Raw genomic sequence first — 25,323 nt, 5'->3', positions numbered from 1 at the left:
ATCCTCTGTGGCCCCCTATCTTGGGGCACTTATCATCTAGAGAGGAAAATGAGATGATAACATGAAACGGCCATATCACAATGCAAACCTGTAAATGCTCAAAAGGAAGGGCATCCCATAGAAGGAGGAATAAATAAATCCTGCTTTGAACCTCTTCTTTCTTCTCCTTCTCCTCTCATTGATTGACTCTAAAACCTAGAACATTTCCTTTGTAAAAAGAGAAACATAAATAAGGAAAAGCAAAATAATATGGAAAAATAAAATTATTTTGATGCAGTGGGATCTCATTACAAGGATTGTGTTGCAAAACATAGACTCCAAACATCAGCCCTGGAAGGTAATCTGTTTCTAACTTTTTATTTTATGAGATGGGGAAACTGAGGAACAAAGAGAGGAAGTGGCTTGCCCAGATTGCAACCAGGGTCTACATACGGTACATGCATACATAATATACTTACATACATACATATTGCCTGCTGATCATGGTCAGGCTCACAGATCCATTACTAGAATGACCAAATAATTTTATTATACAGATTGTGCTTTTCCATATTTTAACAGCACCAGGGCAGGAAGAGGGAGAGCTTACAATTTAATTGAACTGTGAGATAGATCCAGAAAAGGACAAAGAGAGGGTCATGGAGGGTTCAGAGTAAAATACTGGTAGAGTGGCTGAAAAAAAATGACCCCAGACCATCAGGCTTCTTCTGGTGGAGTTTCTAGATCTCTTCTCCTGGTTCTTCCCTGAATCCAGCTGCTTCCAAAACAAAGCTTAAGTTTGAATTACCAGATGTTATCACAGAATCAGGAACATTAGCCTTTTGGGAAAGCCCAACTAGCACAATTTAGTAAAATTCCATGCCCTGGACTGTTGTGAAATGATCATGCTCTCCACCCCCCTGTGATTGTTTGACACAGTTGCTGGATCACCTAAATCAGATTAAGTGAAGTCAAGCTGTTTGCTCAGGGTTACACAGCAAGTCTTCATTAAATGCAGATTTCAAGAAAACAAATTGGAATTTCTTAAGATCATGAAACCATATGCCTATACTTTTATTCCTCAAATATCCATGTATCTATGATAAAAATGTATTTTTCACAAGTTACTAAACAGCAATTAGAACCTGGTCAGATATTAGAGCTTAGCCTCTCCATATGTCATGAGGGGAGGGGGATGCCCCCATCCAGCAATTATTATGGTCACATACAGTTTTTGAATCCCCCTTTCTCCTTCCTTAAGGTGGTATATGGCACCAAAATTTCCAGAGGAAGGTGCTGGTAACACCATCCAGGGTTTTGTGTAAGCCCAAATGCCAGCTTTGTTATTGGTAAAACAGAATTCAAGTCCTTAAGCAGGTACTGATAGTTATCTGAGACTAAGCTCATCTGGGTAGTTCATATAGGTTCTAAGCTGGATCTAACCACAGATTCTTCATCATTTATTCTTCTGATTCTGGTGTAAGTTCTAGGTGAGCCTCAAAGCAACCTTATCTTTAGCTCCCAACTCATAAAGATACTTGGGAATCCCACCAAGTACCCAAGTCTCAAATTTAAGTTACCTCTTCTCTCTCTGGCTGGTGAATTAATTCCCATTACTTTTGTCCTTCTTATAGCTGCTATTTTGATTTGACAACTCTTCTCTCTCTCTCTCTCTCTCTCTCTCTCTCTCTCTCTCTCTTTTTCTCTCTCTCCCCCTCCTCCTTCTCTCTCCTTTCTCCTCTCCTCTCTCCCCCCTCTTTCTTTTTTCTTTTCTTTTCCCCCCTTATCTTTCATCCTCTCTTCTTCTGTCTCCCAAATTCATCAAGTATCCATTATTTTTCACAATACCTGGCACACAGTAGGCATTTAATATGTTTTTTTAATTGAAACAAAGGCATGAGGCAATCTAGATTCTCTTGATCCTTACTTCCTATCAAACGGAATTGCCTACAGATTTCTGGTGTCACTGTTGCCCCAGAGCATCTTTCCCAGTTTGTGGGTTGTCTTCAGATTTCTTAATCTCAGGTTTCACCCTATTCCTACCGCTATTAATTAGACATGCTCTTGGAATGGAAGCTCATTTTAATATCAGCCTAGGTAAGATATAATTAACTTCACATACTTTAGTATATTCCTAAGCCAAATACCTGCTTCTCTGTACTCATGCTCTCTTCCATTAACTTGAATAACCTTACAGTGTCTATATAAGACATTCCTGGATTGGGTTTAAGTGATAAAACCAAAGCCTGCTGACTGTTCCTCTTCACACTCAAAGAAGAGGTTGCTAATGGTGTGACTCCCTTCTCTGCCATCCCCCCTCGCCAAAATGATGCTGGGAAGCCCGCCCTGTGGTCTCCTTTTCCACATGAAAATCTCCCCCTCCACCAAAGCCACAATCTCTGCTGACAGTCCCTCACCAGCATGCATTTCCTGTCACAGACTCTAAAGTTTGGTATAAATGAAATTCAACTGCAGAAGAGATTTTTTTTTTTAATGAATAGGGGCCTTATAATTTATACTTGAAAGTAAATGTGAGTGGGATAAATATGTTCCTTTTAAACTGCTCAGAGTTTTTCTGTATATTTTGAATATAGGTTTTGGAACATCATTAATGCAAAAATCTTAGTTTAAATTTTAACACAGCACGTTTTTCTTCCATAATTTATTTGATCATTAGCACCTAGTCTGGGTTAGTTCATTTAATCCAGTCAGTTTATTTAAAGGAAGACTAAAAGAAAGGTGTGGGAGGAAAGGGAAGGAGAAGTTTCTTTCATTTCTGAAGAAGGTTTAAAAAAAAAATCCAAAAGTCATTGGCATAAAAGTCCATTTCTGAAATGTTGAACCTAAATATAAGGACACGAAAAGTTAAGACTTTTGTCTTTTGTTTGTGTTTTGACTTTGCAAGATTAATAGGTATTTATACATGGTGATTAAGCAATAGTCATAGAGTTATAGGGGAATTTTTGGTGATGAATGACCAGCTGGCAAAATGTACTGAGTAAATGGTTGTGCTGTTGAGCTTCCAGGCTGCTTTCCATTCCAAGATGTCCAAGTGCCTTATGAAAATCAGCTCATTAATCCTTCAGGCCCCTTCTTCCATCTCTCTCCCCATTTCACCCTTTCCCCTCTGTGTGGACGAAGCAGCAGCAGGCACCTGGGAAAATGGGAGAGGGAGGGGAAGGGAAACAAGATGAGCTGACCCTCTGGAGCCCAATGAGCATAGGAGTCTGAGCTTCAGCCAGCAGAAAGGACCCTGCTCTGGGCGCCAGGCTTCAGGTGCAACTGTCACTCCCCTTTGTAACTGTCAGCTCACGTTGTTCTGGTCTTGGCAGAGTCTTTGGCCAGGGGGCAGGATGCTTTTAGTACTGTCAAGCTGGGCCAAAAGGCAACAAGGCCCATTTCCTATGTTTGACTCTTGGAATTGCTTTTATAGTGGGATTTTCTATTTCAGGAATTATTTTGACTATCCTAGTTCTCCTAAAGTTTGTTTGCTTTTTGGGTTGCAATAAAAAAAAAAAAGTCCACTTGTTTTGCAGTTTCTTAAAAAAAAAAAAACTTACCAGAGTGAATGGACTTCTAGATGTCTCCCTAGACTATATGTTGATATTCTAATAATTTGTGAAAGAAAGAAAAAGACATGCTTGGGAAACATTTAAGCCAACCTCATTTAACAGAACCTCAAAGATCATCTTGACCCATGGAGCCCACTGCCCACAAGGGGTCACCTAGCCACTTTGGGAAGACCTTCAGTAATGAGGCTCTCCTTTCTTCTTGAAGCAGTCCATTATAATTTTGAATTAATTAGGTTTTTTTATATCAAGAATAAATTTGCACCTTTGCAAGTTCCTTCCCTTGCTTCCCTCAGGGTCCAAGGAGGACAAGGCTAATAACCCTGTTCCTGTCTGTTAATGGTTCAGATACTTGGAGACCATTAGCAGTCGCTAGCATTTATTAAGCAGTTACTGCTTTGTGACAGTCACTGTGCTAGGAGCTTACAGTCTAATGGGAGGGACAAGATGCAAACAGCTATGCCTATATGATATATACCAGATCATATCAAACATGACATCTACCCAATAAATTGGGCACAATCCCAGAGGCCACTAGCATTAAAGAGGGAGCAGAGAAGATACAGAAGAGGGGATCTTAGCTGGGGCCTGAAGGAAGTTGGTGAAGTCAGAAGGTGGACAGGAAGAGGGAGAGTAATTCAGACATGTGTGACAGCCAGGGAAAACACTTGGAGACAGGAGATGGAGTGATATATATGAGGAACAGCAAAGGAGGCCAGGGTCACTGAATTTCAGAGTATATGGGGAGGTGTGAGGTATAAGAAAACTACAGAAGGAGGAAAGGGACAGGCTATGGAGGGTTTAAAAACCAGGCAGCACTTTCTGTTTGATCCTGGAGGTGATAGGGAGCCAAGAGAATATATATATATATATATATACACAGAGAGAGAGAGAGAGAGAGAGTGTGTGTGTGTGTGTGTGTGTGTGTGTGTGTGTGTGTGTGTGTGTATGTGTGTGTGTGTGGTGAGAGGTAAGGAGTGACAGCTAAGTAGAAGATGGACCAGAGTTTCTATTTTATCCTAGAGGTTGTAGGAGGTACCAGAGTTTAAGTGGGAGATTTACACGTGACCTTTTATATTTAGGTTGAATATACATTTGTAGTTTATTATGGTACAGGACATAAGATACTGGCCCAAACAGAATTTTTGCCAAACTGTTTTCTGGTTTTCCCAGCATTCTAGATAAATTAAAAGTCCTTGCTCTAATAATTTGTATCATTTCATTTATCTAATATGAGGCTATGTTCAGTTACTTCTGGATATTGTTTATTTATTCTGTTTCATTTATTAATTTTTCTTTTTTCTAACAATTATCAACTAGTTTTGATAATTACTGATTTATAATATAGTTTGAGCTCTTACAAATAAATATTTACTCCCCTTCATTCCTACTTTTTTTCATTATTTCCCTTAAGATCATTGGTCTTTTGCTCTTCTAAAATCTAGATGAATTTTGTTATTGTTTTGCTTATTCTGTTAAGTAACCTCTGAGTAATTTGATTGCTTCGGCATTAACTCTGTAGGTTAATTTAAGTAGCATTGTCATTTTTTGTGTTTTGGCACAATCTAACCAGGAACAATGACTCACTCGCCAGTTAGGCAATCTTCCTTTATTTCTGAGTGAGTGTTTTAGACTTGTATTAGTTAAATGTTGAGTATGTCTTCGGAAGGCTAATTTCTAACACAAATATTTTATGCATTTTGTAGTTATTTTGAATAAATTTCTTTTTCCATCTCTTCCTACTTGTTTTTAAGGGTTTATTTTCTAAATTTCCACCATATTGAAGTTACTATTTTATTAGACTTTTTGTTGAATCTCTGGGCTTTTCTAAGTTAGTTCTAACAGTTTGGAGTATCATCTGCAAATAACCTCCTTTGTTTATGAGTATTTTTTATTGATTGTAATGCTATAGCTAGCATGCTTAGAATTCTGTCAAATAATGGTAGTAAAAGGGAACATCTTTGTTTACCCATTATCTTATTGGAAAAACTTTTTTTCTTTTCTTCATTTAAAATGTTTCTCTATTATAAAAAAATGCTGGCTCTTCATTTTAGGTTCTATTTATTATAATAAGTAAAGTTCTGTTCATTATTGTGCTTTCTTATGTTTTTAACATAAATGAATACTGTATTTTGTTGGAGGTTTTTCTGTCCTATATATGTATCTTCCATCTACACCAATTTTATATAAATTTTATGAAAATTTTACATAAATTGAGGACATTCCAAATGAATGTATTATTAGTGATGTGCAACAATGAAATTGTTTTGTTTTTTTTTACCATTTCACACTTACCCGAAAGATTTAGAGAATTTAGTGTCTACTCTATTGTTTATTACCTATTTTTAAAAAAAAACCTATTTTATCTGGTAGAACAAAATACGACACTGTTGCATCTTTTCAATTTATCTCCTATCTACACATAAAAATTATTCAAGATTCCTTGAATAATAAGACAGTAATAACTCTCTTCTTATCCTAAATATCAGAGGAGCCATAAAACCATAAGATGTAAGTTTACTAAATGTGTTCATCACTGAAGTGGAGGAGATTTAGCATAGAGTCAAAGCTGAAAAAGAATTCTCTATATATGATGAGGTCCTCTAGGTGCTACTGTTTGTGGATAACATTGTGTTGGTTTTATTGAGTCGCAAAAGATGTCTATAATCACTAAAAGGATGTCTGTAATCACTACCTTGCCTATACACATAGAAAATACCAAATAGATAAAGCATATTTATTGCCTAGCTTATAATATGAATTTGTGTGGGCAATCCATATGCCTTGTGGTGATGGATTAATTGTAGCTAGGACTGATAGTACATATGGATGATAACTTGGACCCAGAGTTAAACAGGATACAAAGAGGCTGAATTGCCTTCAGGAAATTGTAAAGACCTTTTAATGACCTCAAGGTTTCCATAAAAGCAGAAAATCACATTTTTAATGTTGGCATTCTACCAGTGTATATATGTTTTTTAATAAATACAAAAGCAAACTTGTAGACATGTGTATATTTGTAAAAATTACATATATTTTTACAGAAATTTATTTCTTTAAAATGTATAATAATATAATAAAATTAAATGAAAGACATAACATACAAAAGTCTCTGAAGAATTAAAAATTAATATCTTATAGGGCACAATGGAGAGATGCATTGTGTATGTGATCAGGCTGCAATATATAGTTATTAAGGAACTCCAAAGAAAAATGGAAGTAAAAGATATCATCAAAGAATTGTATGATGGGAAGATAACATCAGCTGGTCATGTAGCAAGGGTTAGAGATAATAAGTGGACCACCAGAACATATCACTATTGCTCTAGTGATATCAAGAAAAAGCAAAAACCCTTTAGTATATTGAGTGGATCTTCTGTGGCAATTGATGGAAGTACATGAGCAAGATGGACAAGCATGGATGTGCTATGCATCATTGGAAGAAATTTCCAAATCAGTGAGATCATGGGTGCATTTTAATATTTTGGAACTGATATAATCATGTTATTTTAAAATTATTATCTTCTATTTATAATTTTTCTCTATTCCTTGTATAAATTCAGTCTGATCATAGTGACTATTTTTGCACATATGCTGCACTGTCTTTGTTAATATTATATTGAGTATTTTTATATCAACATATCAACATTTTACTTTCTCCCTGGTTTGAGTATCAGTACCATATTTGCCTTATAGAAAGAATTTGGTAAGGTGCCTTCAAGTTCTGTTTGTTTTTTTAATTAAATTATTTATTTTTAGTTTTCTTCCATAAGTTTTACATTTCTTCCCCCTCCCTCTTTACTCCCTCTCCAAAACAGCTTGCAATCTGATACGGGCTCTACACATACAAGTTCATTTTTTAAAAGCAATTTATCCAATAGAAGGGTTAAGTATTCTTTAAATGCATAATAGAGTTCACTGGTAAATCCATCTGGGCCCAGGATTTTTTACTTGGGAGTTTATTTATGACTTCTTTGTTGTTATTGTTGTCTGGTCGTTTCAATCATGTCTGAGTCTTTGTGACTCCATTTGGGGTTTTCTTGGCAAAGATACTGGAGTGGGTTGCCTTTTCCTTCTCTATCCCATTTTACAGATAAAGAAACTGAGACAAACAGGGTTAAGTGGCTTGCCCAGGGTCACACAGTAAGTGTCTGAGGCTAGATTTGAACTTAGGTCTTCCCCCAGACCTGGGCCTTCTATCTACTGTACCACCTAACTGCCCTATGATTTCTTTAGTTTCTTTTTTTGAGATCAATTTGGTTAGAATTTCTTTAATGTTTGTGATTGGGAAAACAAATACAAAGAGTGATATGGAGAAAGGAAAACAAAAAGTAATAACATTAAAATTAAAATTAATGTAGGCATTTTTCAGTTTTGTAAGTTATCCAACCATTTTGTTCAGGTTTTAGGTTTTGTGACCTATAATTGGGGGCTAACAGTTTCTGACAGTTTCCTTTAAATTCTCCTTCATTTGCTATGAACCCTCCCTTCATTTTCACCCTTTCATTTTAGATTTTGGTATTCTAGTTTCCGCTTTCTCTTTCTCTTTCTCAGAAACAGGAACACTTGGAGAATTAGCTAATGTTCGTCTATCTCACTGATATTTTTAAAAAAATAACTCTTTAGTGTTATTTAGCAGTGTAATAATAGCTTTTTTTTTTTTCAATTTTATTTAGGGTTAATGCAAAGCTTGAAAAAGATTTGGTGACCAATTTACATATGAAAGACTAGAAATACCATTGGGTCAAACATAGAGAAATACTCTGGGTTCAATTTTGTTACTGACTTAGAGTCATTTGCATGGTAGTTGCAAAGCATGTTTATCCCAGAGATAGGGCTAGGAGTCAGACTCATACAATCCTTTGGGATTTATTTCTATGGCAGAGTTCCCTAAAATGAACTGAGGTCAAAGGATCTCCAGTTGGGAGATACAGGATGCCATTCTAGCTAGAGTGAGGTATTTGATACTCTTCTCTCATTGATCAGAAAATACAGATAAAAAAATAAAATTAAGCCTGAGAGCAGTAACTAGCTGGAATTGACCCAAACCTGTGATCTGGAGAGTTTGTCACATAGAATAAGGGCTACCTTCTGAGAAAGTGAGTCCCTTCTAGATAGATAAGCCACCCCTCATGGAAAAAAAAAAAGCCAAGAAAAAGGTGTTTCCCCCTCAACACACCCTAGGCTAATTCCTTGATGAATTAGGTTCTGCCTTTAAAACAACAACGAAACCCTTTAAACTAAAATAGTAATGTCAAAACCTAAGTCATCTTTTTGGAAGCAATTTGTGTATTCTTTAGGTTGACTGTTTTCTTACATTATTACTTGCATTATAAGTATTCAGGCATTTTGACGTGTCATATTTCTATACGACCTATAATGCTTAAATTTTCTCTAAGTGCCCTTTTTCTTTTAATGTTATTACTTTTTGTTTTCCTTTCTCCATATCACTCTTTGTATTTGTTTTCCCAATCACTTATTATTTCTTTTATATGGTGAAGGTTTGCTAAGGTAAATTCAAAAACTTTTTTTTATTCTGCCTATTATTTCTATCATGAAGGCCGTAAGTTCTGCTTTCTTGATTCTTAATTCTCTTAAGAGAAAATTAAAAATTTATCCTGTTGTGACTCCATGTTCTCTTGAATTCACAGGTTTCTCTGTATTGTCAGGTACTGATTAATTTTTCTTTGTCTTGCAGTATTTATCCATAGATTTCTGGACTCATTTAGAGTCCCTTAAGGCCAAATTCCCTTCTATGATTATCTTTCCTGGTGGTTTATTGGCTTGTGCTCAGGATTTTTAATTGAACCTTCTTCCTCCTGAGATCTTTGATAATTTCATATTTTTCCCCTTATATTCCCCTGTCTCTCACTTTCTGACTCCTTCCTCTTTGATTCCAGTTTTTCTCTGTGCTGAACCTCGAAGCTCTCTCACCTAGAAGTTGCCTCCTCCTATGCTTTTCACAGGCCTTAGTCTCTGCCCCAAGTGACTTCTAGGGATTCAAAATTGGCCTCAGCTAGATATTAGTCCTCCATCCTTCAGGCCTGTTGGAGTCCCACACTCATGTTGGCACCCTGTCTCTGTTCTTTCTGTTCTTCAGTTCTCTGACTAAACTACAGTGCAGGCAAAAAGGTTAGCATTGAGTCCATGGAATGATTTGTACAATAATAGCTACAATAATATAGAAATAATATTGTACAACAATATAATACAATACAAATAAATATTGTACAATTTGTACAATAACAGTGCCAAGTAAGAACACTGGAGTTTAGGGATTAGCCTACTCTGTCATTATGTCATCAGGTCATTGTCTCATTAAGGTTTCTGGTGTCTTGGACTGTGAGATAGCTGAAATTACTTTCTCTATTGTACATAATTCCCATTTTGGAAAGGTTTGGGAAGGCAGGAGGATGTGAGAAAATGTGTAGTCCTCAGGTTACCTAGTCATCTCTCAGGAAGAGAAAACACTTCAACTGTGACAAGAAACTAGAATGGGAGAGAAACTCTACCACCTTATGCCCAGTGGCACCAGATATCTCCTACATGTATACCCTTCCATAGATGTATCCTAGCCACTCAATTTCCTTATGTGAGTCCCTTCTCATATGTGCCCTGATTGTATATATTCTCTCTCTATATTCCTCTCTATGCATATTCTATATGTGTGTCTTCTATTTCCCATGATAGTAACGATATTTGTTGGAAAATGTGCCACAGATTTATGGAAGAAATGTTTTGTTGCTATTTTTCTTATTATTGTGTTGCATTAAATGCCATTGCTTTCAACTAACTCTATCCTCTCACAAATAAAGGCAGTTTGGAACTTGCAGACTATCATTTTGAGTGGATACAGATCCACAGAGTAACTTGAACCTGGGGTAGTTTGAGAAATCACATGTGATTTGGGTATGCCCAGGAACTACCTGGTTTATCTGTTTGATTTTTCAGAATTTTGTTTTTTGTGTGTTTATTTGGAATTTTTTAATGGATTGATTTTCTAGGGTTATTTTAATTGTGTGATCAATTCATTGGTCTCTTCTCTTGTTGATGAGTTTAGAGATAATATTTTTCCTCTTAAGGACTGCATGGCTTCTTCTGATTAAAATTTGGTACTTTTTCTCATTCTTTTCTTTGATAGCAAATATTTATTATTCCTGTGATTTATTATTTGACTCAATTTTTCTTTGGAATTACATTATTTATTTTAAAACAGTTTATTTGATTATTTTAATTTATTATAAAATAATAAATTCAGTTTGGTATAAAATATGTGCATGTCTACCTACCAAAATACCCAAAAGAATTATGTAGGAAGGAAGCAAGCATTTATTAAGCTCATACTGTGTGCTATGTACCATGCTAAATGCATTACAACTATTATCTCATTGTATTCTCACAACAACCATGGGAGGAAAATGTTATTATCCCCATTATACAGTTGAGGGAACTGAAGAAGGCAGAGGTTAAACGACTTGTCCTGGATAATACAGCTAGTAAGTTATGTAAATACAACTACAAAGTACTCTTTTTTTTTTTTTTGGTGACTCACCATTTCTTTTATTTGTACAAAATAGTGAATAATCATACCCTGACTGGGAAAAAAGGGTGGTTTAGCTTTAAACAAGTCCTTTTGTCCTGAAGCATCTATTTTGAAGGCTTGGGACTAGCCGCTTTAGCCCCAGCATCTTTGGGTTTGGACTTGGCAGGCTCAGCAGCTTTAGAATCAGATTGGCTGCCTTGGGATCAGACTTGGCTACCTTGGGGTCAGACTTGGTGGCCTTAGCATCATATTTGGTTGCCTTGGGGTCAGACTTGGTGGCCTTAGCATCAGATTTGGTTGCCTTGGGGTCATATTTGACAGCCTTGGGGTCAGTGGGCTTGGTAGACTTGGGGTCAGTGGTTCTGGCAACCTTACAGTCAGGCTTTGTGATCCTGGAGCCTGGACGTTTGATGCTGATCCTAGGATCTGGACAGTTGGTAGCCATCTTGTGGCCGGACGCAGGGCGCTAGCCTTGGGGATCTTGCGCCTGAGGAGATTGGCTTTGGAGGCCTTGGTGTTCAGGGCCTTGATGGCTTTGGCATTGTTGGCCTGCATCTTCTTTAGCCCCTTCTTGTTGTGTTTCTTGGCAAAGTGCATGTGTCTCAGAAACTTGGGGTCAACCCCTTTCAGAGACTCTTATTTCTGTGACCTAGGTTTCTTGATGCCATTTCTGTGCCATTTTCATGATTGGTTGTGGGTGGTATGGTTCTTAGAGTTAGCCATCTTTACACTGCAGCCTGCACTAACAGGCACTCCACCGACTGAAAAATGCCAAAGGGAGAACCAAACTACTCTTTATAGAAATAAAAACATCTAAATAATTAGAAAAATATTAGTTGTTCATGCGTAGAGTGATTCTGTATAATAAAAATAAATACTAAATTAGCTTATTTATTCAATACCATACCAAACTACCATAGGATTACATTACAAAACTAGAAAAAAGTAATTAAAAATTCATTTGGAGACAAAAAGGTCAAGAATTTCAAGGTAGATAATGAAAAAAAAGTGGGAATGAAAGGGGCTTAGCAGTGCCAAATCTCACACTATACTACAAAGCAATAATTCTCAAAACAATTTGGTACTGGTTAAAAAAATAAAAGGATAGATCAGCTGAATAAATTAGGTATATAACATACAGAAACAAATGTATCTAATCCTCTAGTATTCTATAAACACAAAGTCCCCAGCTCCTGAGATAAGTAGCTGTGATAATGTCTTTGACTGATAAAAACAGATGGGAAAATTAGACAGGATTCTGGAAGAAATTAGATTTAGATCAGGACCTTATACCTTTTATCAGGATAAGCTCCAACTAGATACATGATCTCTATATAAAAGATCACATCATAAGCAATTTGTCATGAGATCTTCGATTAAGAGAAAAATTCATGGCCCAACAAGAGATAGGGTCACAGAAGATAAGATGGATAGTTTCAGTTGCATAAAATTTAAAAGTTTTTGTACAAAGAAATCCAGAAAAGCTAAGATTAAAAGGGAATGATTAATTGGAAATATATTTGCAACAGGTTTCTCTGATAAAAATCTCATTTCCAAGATATATACAGATTCACATTTATAAGAGTAAGAGTCATTCCCCAATTGATAAATGGTCTAAGAATATGAACAAGAGATTCTCAAGGGACGAAATCAGGCTGTCTATAGCCATATGAAAAAAATAGTTAAAGAAATACAAACTAGAGCAATGCTCAGTTTTGCCCATCAGATAGATCTTATAACAGATCATTCTACTTCTAGATCAGTTAACCACAGAGAAAGTTAAGTTCCCACCACACCTGTAAGGCTGAAGTAGGCTGGTGGGATTCTAGGGGAAGGCCCAGTGTGAACCATCCTTCCTAGAGCATTTGTAGAATATTCAGCCTCCAGCCTCCAGCCAGCTTTCCTTAGCACTCTGCTGCTGCTTTTCTCAGCTTGTATTCATTTAGGAGAGATGGGTGGGCTTCCTCCTCTTAGAGAAATACCCCCCAAGGGGTGTAGCTTGCAGTAGTGGTAAGTAGTCATACATATGTGGACTGAACAGTTGGTGTTCTTGCAAGCTTACTGCAAGCTATTTAAAATTACATCTGTAGACAGTGGGCTGGAAAAAGGAATTCCATTTGTTCCATTGAATTCCCATGAAGCCAGGTTAGAAAGTGCCTGGATTTTTCCTCTGTATCAGAGCATAACCCTGGTGTTTAATGGAGCTAAGCTGGGTCAGGGGGAAGGGGTGGGAGTGGTTTCCAAACCATGAATTTACTTATTTCTTGGCTACCTGGTGATTGCTGGAGCCCTACGTGGCTTTCTTTTGGATTCTATGGTGCTTTCTTTTGGATTCCAGTCATACTGGTGATTGCCATGGTGTTTGCAGCCGGATGCCTCATTGGCATCTGGCAAGCATTTAATCATCGTGAATAATGACAATCTGATATTCAGAAGAGAAAAACAGGCTACTCATAGAAATACAAAAACAGAATCCAAGGTTGCTAAGAAAGCAACTTTGGGAAATAGCATTTTAAAAAATCCCCAACCTCTTGGCTGGTTGCCTTAAATTAATCCCTCAGCTGCCATGGGCAGTTTACAATTGGTCCCCCATCTTTCCCTCATTTACTCAACCATTTTGTATGGGTTTTTCAGACAGGGTCCTGTGATATGGGTGTGTCAGACAAGATAGGAGAAGGCTCAGAAGATGTCCTCAGGGGCACAGCTGTCAATGACTTTATGTCGCAGAGGCTTCTCTCCCTATAATGTTCTCTATGCCTCAGACCCTTGAGGGGCTTGCAATTCAGCATTTTTTTCTTTGGGGTAGGGTGGGGATTGGGCCTACACATCACAGGGGAACACAGACAAGGAAATCCACCTAGGTCACTAACTTCACTAGAGCTGTTCTGCTTTGCCAAAACAGTTTCATTTCCTCTCCCTCTTTCCATTACTCTGACCACCATATAAGGGCCATTTTAATAATAATAACAATAACTAACATTTATATAGCACTTACTATATGCCAAGCACACAGTGCCAATTATTATCTCATTTGATCCTCACAGTAACCCTGGGGGAAAAGGTGCTGTTATTTTATATCCCCATTTTACAGGTGAAGGAACTGAGGCAAACAGCAATTAAGTGATGTGCCCAGAATTACTAGCTTACTAGCCTTACTGAGGCCAGATTTGAGTCTGGGTCTTCCTGACTCCAGACCCAGCACTCTCTCCACTGTGCCATCTATATCCCCCTAAAAAATACTGGTCTGAATTTCTCCTACATCCATGTTGCCCATAGGAAGCCTAAACTTGAGACAGAGATTGATACCCTTATTAGAGCCACTAGCAGCAGCTGCCACACCTTCCTACTTCTAGGCTCAGCTGCCCTGCCTCCCTGAGTGTGGTCATACATTTTACCCTAGCACCTCTATTTAATCTTAACATGTATCCATTATCTGCCCCTCATCCAAAGTCCTGGTCATCCCTCCACCCAAAGAATTCAGCCTTCTATCCAGAACTTCCTCTACCCCCCTTCCTTGCCTGGACTATTTGTTTGGTATACAGTGAACTTGACCTACAGAGCCCTGCCAGTACAAATGAGTGTGAAAAATAGGGCTGGTCCTCCAGCTGCCAAGGGAACGGCCTGATGCCTTTCAGCAGTCCCTGGCCCTCTCCCCGGAGGGCGTCTGTGGCCATTTCCAAATTTTAGGCTTTGGGGTTGTGTCTGACTTTTTCAGCTGAGCACAGCAGTTATTTTCCAGCCGCAAGATTTATCAGCACGAGAGGTTACAATTCTTGAGCAGAAATTCTGGACTTCAAAAATGTTTCCCCTTTCCTACTCTCCCCAAAACTACCTTCTCAGTTCTTCTGTCTTTTCTCTTGAGTACCCTCCCCATAGAAGGAAGAATTCTCACTGAGTCTGCTTACAGAAAGGGAACTCATCCTTTGGCCCGTGGGCACAGGTGTCTCTTTTATTTCTGTGGCACCAAAATGAATCTAGTCCAGTAGGATGTCAAAATATTCAGCTTCTCATGTTACATTTTAAAGCTATCATTTGTGGTCCCTTCCAGAGCTATAAGGGAAGTATGGAACAAGGATGGTTAGTTACATAGTAAGTTTCTGGAATTTGGGTTTGCTGGGTTTAGGTGGTTTGTTTGTGTGTGTGTGTGTGTGTGTGTGTTTTCATTTGTTTGTTTATTTTAAATAGCTTTCCCAGTTTTCCTCTAAAAACAAAAAACAGAAAAAAAAAAAAAAGAGGGGGAAAAACATTTGTAGGACATCTGGACTTCACTTGGGAGAGGTTTGATCAGGAAGCTTTTTTGGGATTTTCCTGAAGCTCACACAGTCTTTAATGATAAGGTGAAAGATGCTGGTGTATTTCAGATCCAAGCTAGCTGACATCTGTTCTTTTTTGGCATCTTGAAAATGTTTGAGGTCATGGTATCTTCAGATCCAAACTTGTGTGTATGTTATATATGGATATATACATATGTAATATTTATTATATGTGTAATACCTAGTTTAAACACTCAGGCACAAGCCAGGCTACCACTTTTTTCTCCAAATGGATGAAATAAGATATAAAGTATTTTTTAACATAAACCATTCCTTTTAAAAACACAGCTTCAAGTGTTGAAGAAATAGGTTGCTTGAAAAGAAATGAAGTCAGAAGATATATGAAGTATTTCTTGTTGACATGCTGAGCTTATGGAAAGTAATCTGGGTAAAAGCATTCAGAAATAATCAATATACTAAGCTCAGCCTTTGAGAGAGTTGCCCAAGATCAAAGCTTCATAGAGGAGAAAAAAGTAAAAATAATTTTTAGCTCAAGTATGTGACAAGAATTCAAATGGCAACTGTGGAAGCTTTTTGCATTTTAAATTTAGAAAACTGGGGATGGTGATTAGTTCTGTGGAAGCCTCAGAAATATCTCCCTTGTTTCATTTGTAGCTATTGGCCTACTGGAGTATTGCTATTGGAAGTCAACAGCTTCAGCAATTTTCTGTGTGACTTAAACCATAAGGCAAAGGCCTTTTTTTTAATACCCACAATTCAGCTCAATCTAGTTTGGCAAACATGTGCAGCCGCTGTGCTGGGTGCTAGGGATACAAGAATAAAATCCAGTAGTCCTTGCCCTCAAGGGACTCACCTTCTACTGAGGGGAGATAAGCAAATATAAAGGATATGCAAATGATATAATGTAATAGCATCCATTGGTAAACTGCCTGTGTGGCCTCAGACATGGGCTTAGGATGAAAGAAACAAACAATAAAGAATGTTTATTTCTTCAGAACTGGAAAATGAGCCAGGTTGAAGTACAAAGAGATACAATAAGATCTACGTCTCACCTGTAGAGGAAATCGGTCATTAAGCAGGTGTTTAAACAGGCACCAACTCTGCCCCTAACTAGGCAGACACTCAGCAGAAGTAGGAGAGATGGTCCCTCCCTATGAGAAGCTTCCAGTGCAGTGTGAGAGACAAGCCTCCATCCGTAGACATTGGTGAACAAGGCAGTGTAGAGTTGTTCATTGTAATGTACAGACAATAAATGTGATACTTCAGAAAGGGGAAGAGATCTGTATGTACTGAGACATAAAGTATGAGCCATTCCTTTTATATATGAATAGGATTTGGATGAGCACAGAGATAATGGGTAGAAAGGGAGCATTCCCAGTCTGGAGACTAGCATGGGGGGGGGGGGGGGGGGTAACCTGTACAAAGATTAAGGATAAACCTGAAGCTGAGCTGATAACAGGATTCAGGTCTCCATTATCCCAGTCAGTATATGATAAAGAGGAGACAGGCTCTGCAGATAGAAGTGACCTTCAGGATCATGTACTTCAATCCTTCCATTTTATAAATGGAAAAACTGAGCCACAAGGAAGCCAAATGGCTTGCCCAAGGTCAGACGGCTGATTAGTGGGCTCAGACGCAGCACCCTTTGCGCCGTGCCCAAAGTTGTGGGTTTTTTGTTGTTGTTGTGTCTGATTCTTTGTGACCCCATTTAGGGGATTCTTGCAAAGGCACTGGCGTGGTTTCCCATTTCCTTCTCCAGCTCATTTTACAGAGGAGGAAACTAAGGCACACAGGGTGAAGTGACTTGCCTGGGATTACACAGCTAGTGTCTTAGTCTGGATTTGAATTCAGGAAAAGGAATCTTCCTGATTTCGGACCCAGCATTCTATCCACTGTGCCACCTAGCTGCCCCATGTCCCAGGACCACCACACAAAGAAGAAATTCAGTATGGCATGTTTATGGGACAGTGAGGACACTGTCTTGACTAGAACAAAAGACCTGTGTTGGGAAGTAATAGGCTTTGAATGATAGGGAGAGGAATTTGGACTTGACACAATGGTAATTGGGATCATTAAGACAGCAGACTCATGCTAACTCTCTTTGTCCAAAGATAAAATGACCAGATATAAAGGGGAGAGCCACTAGGCCAGACTTTCCTGGATGAGCAGATTGGTATCTGGCTACATAAGAGGCAATCTGAAAGGTTTGTGAAATCTTTCCAGCCAGCAGTAAGCTCACGATTGAGGCTCCCAGGGAGGATTCCACACAGTCTCTGTCCCTGTCTGTCTGATATAATGAACATGAAGACTGCCTGAGTGTTGGACCTTATAATTCCTGTTCTCATTGAATTGCTTGAAGATCACTGGTTTCCCACATCCCAAATGTGAACAGATTAGTGGGGGTCATTTCATGATCAAGTCTGGGCCCAGCACCTTTCAGGGCCAGACCACAGCATGACTGTCCAGTAGCAATAGGTGCCATTGGTATCCCCAGCTGCACATCTTATGCTCTCACTAGTACCCATATGTCCTGCCCTGACTGCTAAGAATTCCTCACTGTAGTCCCTGCCCAGCTGTGCCCAAAATGCTATATAACTGTCAGCCATTATTTATTATTATTCACCTCCGTCTCAGTTCCTGAGGAACTTCCTCCTTGTGAGGTACCAGCTACCTAATCTGATCACTTATTCAGGCCGATGAGAATAGCACCCATTCACCTAAGTACCTTAGAGGTTACAAAGGGCATCTCTCATCAGGCATGCAAAGTAGGTGCCCAGAAATTATTATAAAAAGCAGAGTTAAAGTAAATGGCAGAGTCCAAATCAGACTCCATATTCAGTGGTCATTCTATTTGTATTGTGCTGTCTTTGCAGTGTACTAATAGGTTCATGTACTTACTACCCCCTCCTAGGTAACATAGTTGTATTTCAGCACCCATCTTCTGGAGACAGTGGAAGGAATGAGTGATGGGAGGAATTTGGGCTGATAAAGGAGATATTTGGTATCCTGGGGACCTTTCAGCACCCCTCACATCTTACCATGAAAGCGGCTTTGTTCCATATGTGCCTAGTCATGGGGCTGCCCCCTCACCACTTACATCCAGCGGACGTGCTCTAAGATGCCAGAAGACCAGAACCCAGGGATGGGACCCTGGGAATCCACCCCAGTCAGTAACAACACAACTCTAATGTTTCTAGTGCCTTACTCTTACCAAATCTCTTTCCTCTCAGCAACCTTGTGAGGAAGGTAGTAGAGCTGTGCTTATCTTCATTTTACAGATTAAAAGTCAGAAGAGTTAAGGGCTTGTCCCAGTTCATACAGAGCCTACCTTCAAAACCAGATCTTCTGACTCCAAGTATTGTACTCTTTTCCCAAAATGAGACTACCTCCCAGGCCTATTGAGAAAGGTTTGGTTTTCTTTGAAGGAGCTGCTTCCCTGGCACACATGCTCAGAGGTGATGTCCACATCTCAGGCTCCTCCTCCTCTCTGCCTCCTCCCTATTTTTATTGGCAGCAGGGAATTGAATGTTGTTGGGATCTAATGGAAATAGCCTGCATGAGAAATCATGCAGCCTAGGAGACCTAGGCTCTAATGAGCACTGTGCCACTCATTCACTATGTGACCTTGGGCACTTCACCTTACTTTCCCTGTGTCTCAGTTTACTGATCTATCAAATGGGGGTAATATATGGACTTATGTGTGGATTGATAGGTACCTTAGAAATCATCTAATACACTGAGATCAAACTCTAAAAGAAATGAATTCCTGTAGGCTGCATAATGACTCAAAACCACAAGTTAACATTATCTTATGTTGTATTATATTTTGTATTTATTTTGTCGAACATTTCCTGATTACATCTTAATCTGGTTCACACACTTGGGAGCTTAGCAAGTTGCTTTTGGTCGGTGGGCCATGAATTCAACACCTCTGATCTTGCCCAATGCCTTCACTTGACGGAAGAGAAAACTGAGACCTGCCTGTAGCCCAGTAAACTTAATCTCTGAGATCCAAGACCAGAACTAAAGTTTCTTAACTCCCATTTTTCCTGTCCCACAATGCTGCTTATCTGTCTTAGAGGCAGGATGAAGATCCGGTCTGATAATGCTGAAAGAGTAAAAGTCAAAAGTTATATGTAAAGATGTATAATTGATTACATTGCTTGCCTTCTCAATGGATAGGGGAGGGGTTAGAGGAAAGGAGAGAATTTGGAACTCAAAATGTTTTTAATGAATGTTAAAAAAATTAATAAAGAATAATTATTTTTAAGTATATGTAAAGAACTATTACCACTTAATAGAGATTTAAGCTGGTAAGCTTGTTGCCCACAAGACCCTCCCAACTAGCACTAACTCAGAACAGACCTAGAAATTCTCTCGATGCAGCCATATCCTGCTGAAGGTTCAGGACTTTGGCCTCAGTGATTTTGCCAGGATGCCCCAAACCAGTCTGGACTCTTAGAACATCCAAAGACCCAGTGGAGCTCTGTAGAGTAAGGCCACCTCATAGGGCAAGAAAGTTAGCAGTCATTTAAGGAAAAGTTTCTAGAACATGATGCCCCATTTTAAAAATTAAGAGAGGCAAGTCATGTTGTAGAAAGAGACCTGAACTGGAAGTCAGGAGGTCTGGAAATTGACAAATACACATCATGGTAGAAAGATCGCTGTCCTGGGAGTCAGAACACCCTTGACCTAGCTCTTCTACTGACTGTGTGACTTAGGAAAGTCATCTTACTTCTTTGGGCCTCATTTAGTGAATAGGATAACAATCCCTACTATACCTACCTCTCTAGGTTGGTGTGAGACTCTAATGAGATTATAGATAGAATTGAAAAAAACACAAATGTGGGGTGGCTAGGTGGTGCAATGAATAGAGCACTGGCCCTGGAGTCAGGAAGACCTGATTTCAAATCCGACCTCAGACACTTAATTAGCACTTACTAGCCATGTGACCTTGGGCAAGTCACTTAACCCCAATTGCCCCTCCAAAAAACAAAAACAAAACACAAATGTCCTATGCAAATATAAAGCATTAGTAGTAAGAGTTCTGATTAATTAAGTCCATATTTTACTCAATGCAAACTTCTATGAAAGCAAGGACCCATGTTTCCTTTTTTAAAAAATTAAGTCAAACATTTTCAGTGATCAAAAAATCTACTCCCTCTCCCCCCAAAAAGAAAAAGACAAAATCTTTGTAACAAATATATGAAATTCAGATATAACCAAATCAAAGCAAATGTTGGACATGTTTAAAAAATGTGTCTCATTCTGCTTCTGGGTCCACCACCTTTCTGTCAGGAGGTAGGTAGCATGCTTCATTATAAGTCCTATGGAATGTTGGATAGTCAGTGCATTGATCAGATCTTAAGTCTTTCAAAGTTATTTGTCTGTACAAAGTTATTGTTATTGTGTTAGTCACTCTTGTTTCTACTGATATCACTCTGCATCCGTTCATACAAGTCTTCCCAGGTATTTGTGAAACTATCTCTTCCATTATTTCCTATAGCACAGTATTCTATTCATTATATTCCATTGTATTCATAGACTATAATTTGATAATCCATTCCTCAATCAATGAACTCCTTATTTCCAGTTCTTTTGTCACTGAATATAAATAATTAAAAAAAGAAAAGCTGCTGTAAATATTTTGGGGACCTTTTCTGTCTCTTTGATCTCTTTGGGGTGTCTTTTCAATACAAGTATTATACCCTTGCTGCAATATGGCAGCAAGATGTGGGGCCATCTCTGAAGATGTGTTACACAGAGAACATGAAATGGAGAGTCACGTACACATGAACAGGCTGTAACATGTAACTCATGAAAGACTCTGATGAAGAACAGGAGTCATATGACAGGAAGATAAGATGACTAGTCCTATGACAAGAGCAAGAGATAACAAGAGGGCACCCAGTGTGTTCTACTGTTACCCTTGACATATCTAGAGAAACTGAGGGAGTACTCCAGAGACTGGTGAGTGCTGACCACAGTCTGGATGGGTAAGAATAGGTGCTGAGAGCCCAAATCTGAATGGTTGGTCTCTCTTCCATTGTGGTTCCTTTCTGCCCTGGTGCTCAGCAGAGGAAGGCCAAGTGTACAAGTACATTATGTTGGGCAGATCCCTTGTGGTGAACCTTTGGGTAAACGTGGGCAAGAGTCTTACAGGACGGGCAAGCCTGAATAGGCTGTGATCTTCCTTATTTCAGAGAACTTCTGAATTGACAAAAGAGCATTTATTTGGGTATATTAAAATATTTGCTAAGCTTTTAATGTTCCAGTGTAGACTATCTCCATATTAGCAAGGTAGCTCTTTATAAGTTGTAAAATCTTCAGCCTGACTAGGTCTATACAACACAAAATTAAGTCAGTTTATTCAGTCTTATCTGGTTATTGGTGTCCTACTGAAGCACATCCTTTGTTCTAAAGATTCGCTTTCCAATCACTTGTATTTAGCTCATGTTTCTATAGCCTTTCTTTCCAGAATACCTGAATTATTCTGGTGCCAACCTTGCTGCTGATGAGCTGTGATTTGGGGCAGGTGAAAGTATCTCTGTGCCTCAGTTTCCCCAATGTAAAAATCAAGATGTTACCAATCTGCTTTCCATCTTAAGGATATTTCTAACTCATTGAGTTATAAAAAAAATTCTTCAGAAATTAAAACCATATAAATGCTGGTAATCACTATTGGACCTCAGTTTCCTCATCTGTAAAATACAAGAGTTGCATTAGATGATCTTTCATGCTCCTTCCAATTCTAATTTCTATAAGTATATTTACAATGTCATCACCATCATTTCCTAAGCTAGTTACTAATATAGAATATTTGCTATTATTTTTAGAAACTTAAATATCATATCTTAAATCTGTTTTAACTACTAAGCTTCAGGTTTTAGAAGTATTCACTCCCCTCCTTATATCCTTTACATTCTGGGGTGTGTTGGTGGGGTAGGTTTAAAAGAGAGGCCTCTGTTAGCATTACATGTTATAACCTTAAATACATATGTACTGTGCCCTGAATTATACAATAAAAGTTTTCATGGATGCCACTTTTCTCCCATAATACCCAGCACATAACCTATTAAGTTATTAACTAGCAGTTTCTCTGGCAATGTATTAAATTATATATTCAAACAAGCCACTGGGGCAGGGGGGAGAGGTTACCATGCATCTTTCATAAAAGGAATAAAAAACATACACCCACCAGAATGCTTTCCCCAGGCTTTGAACAAATCCTGAGCCCCACACAAAGTTTCTTTCTCATCATTCCCTGCACATAGCTTGAGCATTAACACATTAATGAGAAAAAGATGCCTAATAGGAAGACGAGAAAATGTGGAGGCCTCTGGAGTTGGGGGTGGGGGTAAGCTTGTAAAACGACTTTCGATGTAAGGCAGATGAGCTTCAGCAGCCTTAACAAGGGCCCAGGGAAAGCCAATGACTTGTACACTTGGCCTTCCTCTGCTGAGCGCTGGGGCAGCAAGGAACCACAGTGGAAGAGTGACCAACTCTTCAGATTTGGGCTCTCAGCACCTATTCCTACCCGTCCAGAACATGGTTAGCACTCACCAGACAATTTGCCAAGGGAGATAGGATAGTACGTTCTGTCCTCTCCCGTGTTGGAGCCCCTCAGTAATGTGGCCAAAGTCCAAACCTAGTAGCAGTGAATGGAACAGTGAACATGGCCCTGATTTAAAATGAGAAGCACTGGGCTGGGGTGCGGGCAATGGGAAAAAGAAGGGTATGCTCACACCTGCATGTACACATAACTTACTGGGCAGAGATTTTGAATTTGCTTTTCTGTGCACACGTAGTTCTTCACCCCTATTAGAATGTGAACGTCCAGGAGAGGTTTTGTGTGTCTATATCCCCAGCACCAAGTAAGGTACAAGGCTTACGGAATTGAATTGTGTACATTCAAAATTCCAAACCCAGATGAGTGAGTCTGATTTTGTCTGGAGATACGCCATTTTGCTCTAGAGGCAGACTCAAGGTATACGATCAGTCCAAGGCAACCACCCACGTTGTGCTGACACAAAGCTGAAACGATCGACTGCATTAAAATTGAAATTTTGGCATTATAAGATGGTGGTGGTGGTAGAGAGGAGCTCCATAAAATGTGTGTGTGTAGGAGCTCCATATATTATATGTTTGTGTGTACACACACACACACTCCCCACCAATGCCACCTTAAATTTCAACACTGACAATATGTGTGTATATATACACACACATATACATATACACATTTACTGTAATTCACAGAACACTTGGCATTTTTAGACAGATCTGTTATTTCTCAGTAGGATTCCATTTGATAGCTGCTGAGTTTGAGGCTAATGGTTTGACTTTAAATCAGAATCAGAGTATTTAGATTTATTTCATTTACACTTGGAAATTTACATACCTTCTTGTGGCGCCTCCACAGGGAGTCTCTGCAGGGCTCCTGACTGTGGCAGCTCCTCATTTTATAACCAAATGCAGGAAGAGGCTGCAAATGGGTTTCTTGATGGTGCCGAATTCAGAGGTTGAATTTGCCTAAGGGAACATAGCTACCCAAGTATCTCTGAGCCATCAGATAAAGGTCCTAAGTATTTTGTTGTTATTTGTTTGTCTTTCTAAAAGAGGACCTTGACATCTGGAAGGAGATGTCATGAGTTGCAAGTGAATTGGATTTAAGTGAGGGAGGGCTTTGCAAAGTCACCAGCCTCACCCTCTCCTCTGAAACTATCTGGGTCCAGTGTCAAGATATAGAACAGGATGACTGGAGATGGTCCCCATGCAGTGGGAAGCCTTAGCCTTTTGGAGGTCTCGGTTTGTCCGAGGCAACACCCATTTAGTGACTAAAGCAAGTCAGGGACTGTCAGATTGCTTAGTGAGGCTACTTTTAGAAGGTAATAAAGAAGGGCTTGGAGGAAGAGTTGAGGTTTAAATTTTGAACAAAGGATGGTATTGTAGCTTGGCAGGTACCTAGTGAATTATTAATTCATTCATTGGTTCATACTTTGATAACATACTGGCTACCTCCAGCCACAGCTGAAAATCTTGGGGGATGGTAGAGGTGGGCTATGAGCAGGGAATTCCCATTCTTTTTGATAGGGCCTGTTCCTCCTCCAAAATGATGCCCTTCTTTCTCCAGGGAACCACCAAGGCTCTGACCTAAAGGGGTGGGAATCATAGCTCTCCACTGTGTCTTGGGGCTACTGGGGTATCATTGGAGTCTTCCCAGATAAGAACCTTTTGGCCTCACCCTTGTCTCTTCAGTGATTCTGCAGAAAAGAATATATTGTATAAGGTCATTGTAGGGGCACTCCAGTGTTCTGTAACCCATGACCATGAGCACTGATCCCTCATGGTATCACCAGGATTCCAGAGGTAATGGGAAATCCCCCCATGTCATCCAAGGCTTCCCAAGTACTCTTGCCTCTGTTTAGACAATGGAACCATCGTTTAGTTTGTTCAAGAGTCCCTACCATTCTCCTGGGAGTGGAGGAGGAAAGCTGTTTTAATGAAATTAAGAGTGTTCCCAAAGTAGTGACTTAGCCGGGTTCTAGTGCAGCTGTATGTCTGACTTAAAAAGGAAAAAAAAAATCACTGAAATGTTTGCAAATGTGTTTCTAAGTGGAGCTTTTCCATTTTACCCAGATGAATGGGCTTCACCCTATAAGGGGGGGTGGTGTTTGAAACACTTTCCTGAAGTCACTTTTATGTACTGTTGTTATGTGATATATAACTTATCTGTAAAACACAAATAATGTGTGATTGATTCCAAACACGTTAAGTGTGCATTGCAGTGTGAAAAGTGCTGGGACTGTTCATTGGGGGTCCGGGGAATTGGGGGTGGAAAAATCCCAATGCTCACCTCCACTCCCACTCATCTACCCAACCCTTAGATTTCAGTCTCCTATCTAGCAGGCCTCCTCTTCCCAGGAATTTCACTTCCATTATCAAAGTAGATTGACGG

The 25,323-nt window shown here is 39.1% G+C and overlaps 1 protein-coding gene across 2 annotated transcripts in view; it reads left to right on the top strand.

Annotated features, from left to right (window-relative positions):
• THADA (THADA armadillo repeat containing) overlaps nt 1-25,323 on the top strand; it is a 460,437-nt gene that overhangs the window by 312,443 nt on the left and 122,671 nt on the right. The window lies entirely within an intron of this gene.

Source organism: Petaurus breviceps, unplaced genomic scaffold, assembly GCF_028583685.1.
Source record: "Petaurus breviceps papuanus isolate PSGF00001 unplaced genomic scaffold, PetGlider_PUasm1.0 90842, whole genome shotgun sequence".
NCBI lineage: Eukaryota > Metazoa > Chordata > Mammalia > Diprotodontia > Petauridae > Petaurus > Petaurus breviceps.
The sequence above is the reverse complement of the archived record's forward strand: the minus strand, read 5'-3'. Positions and strand labels throughout refer to the sequence as shown.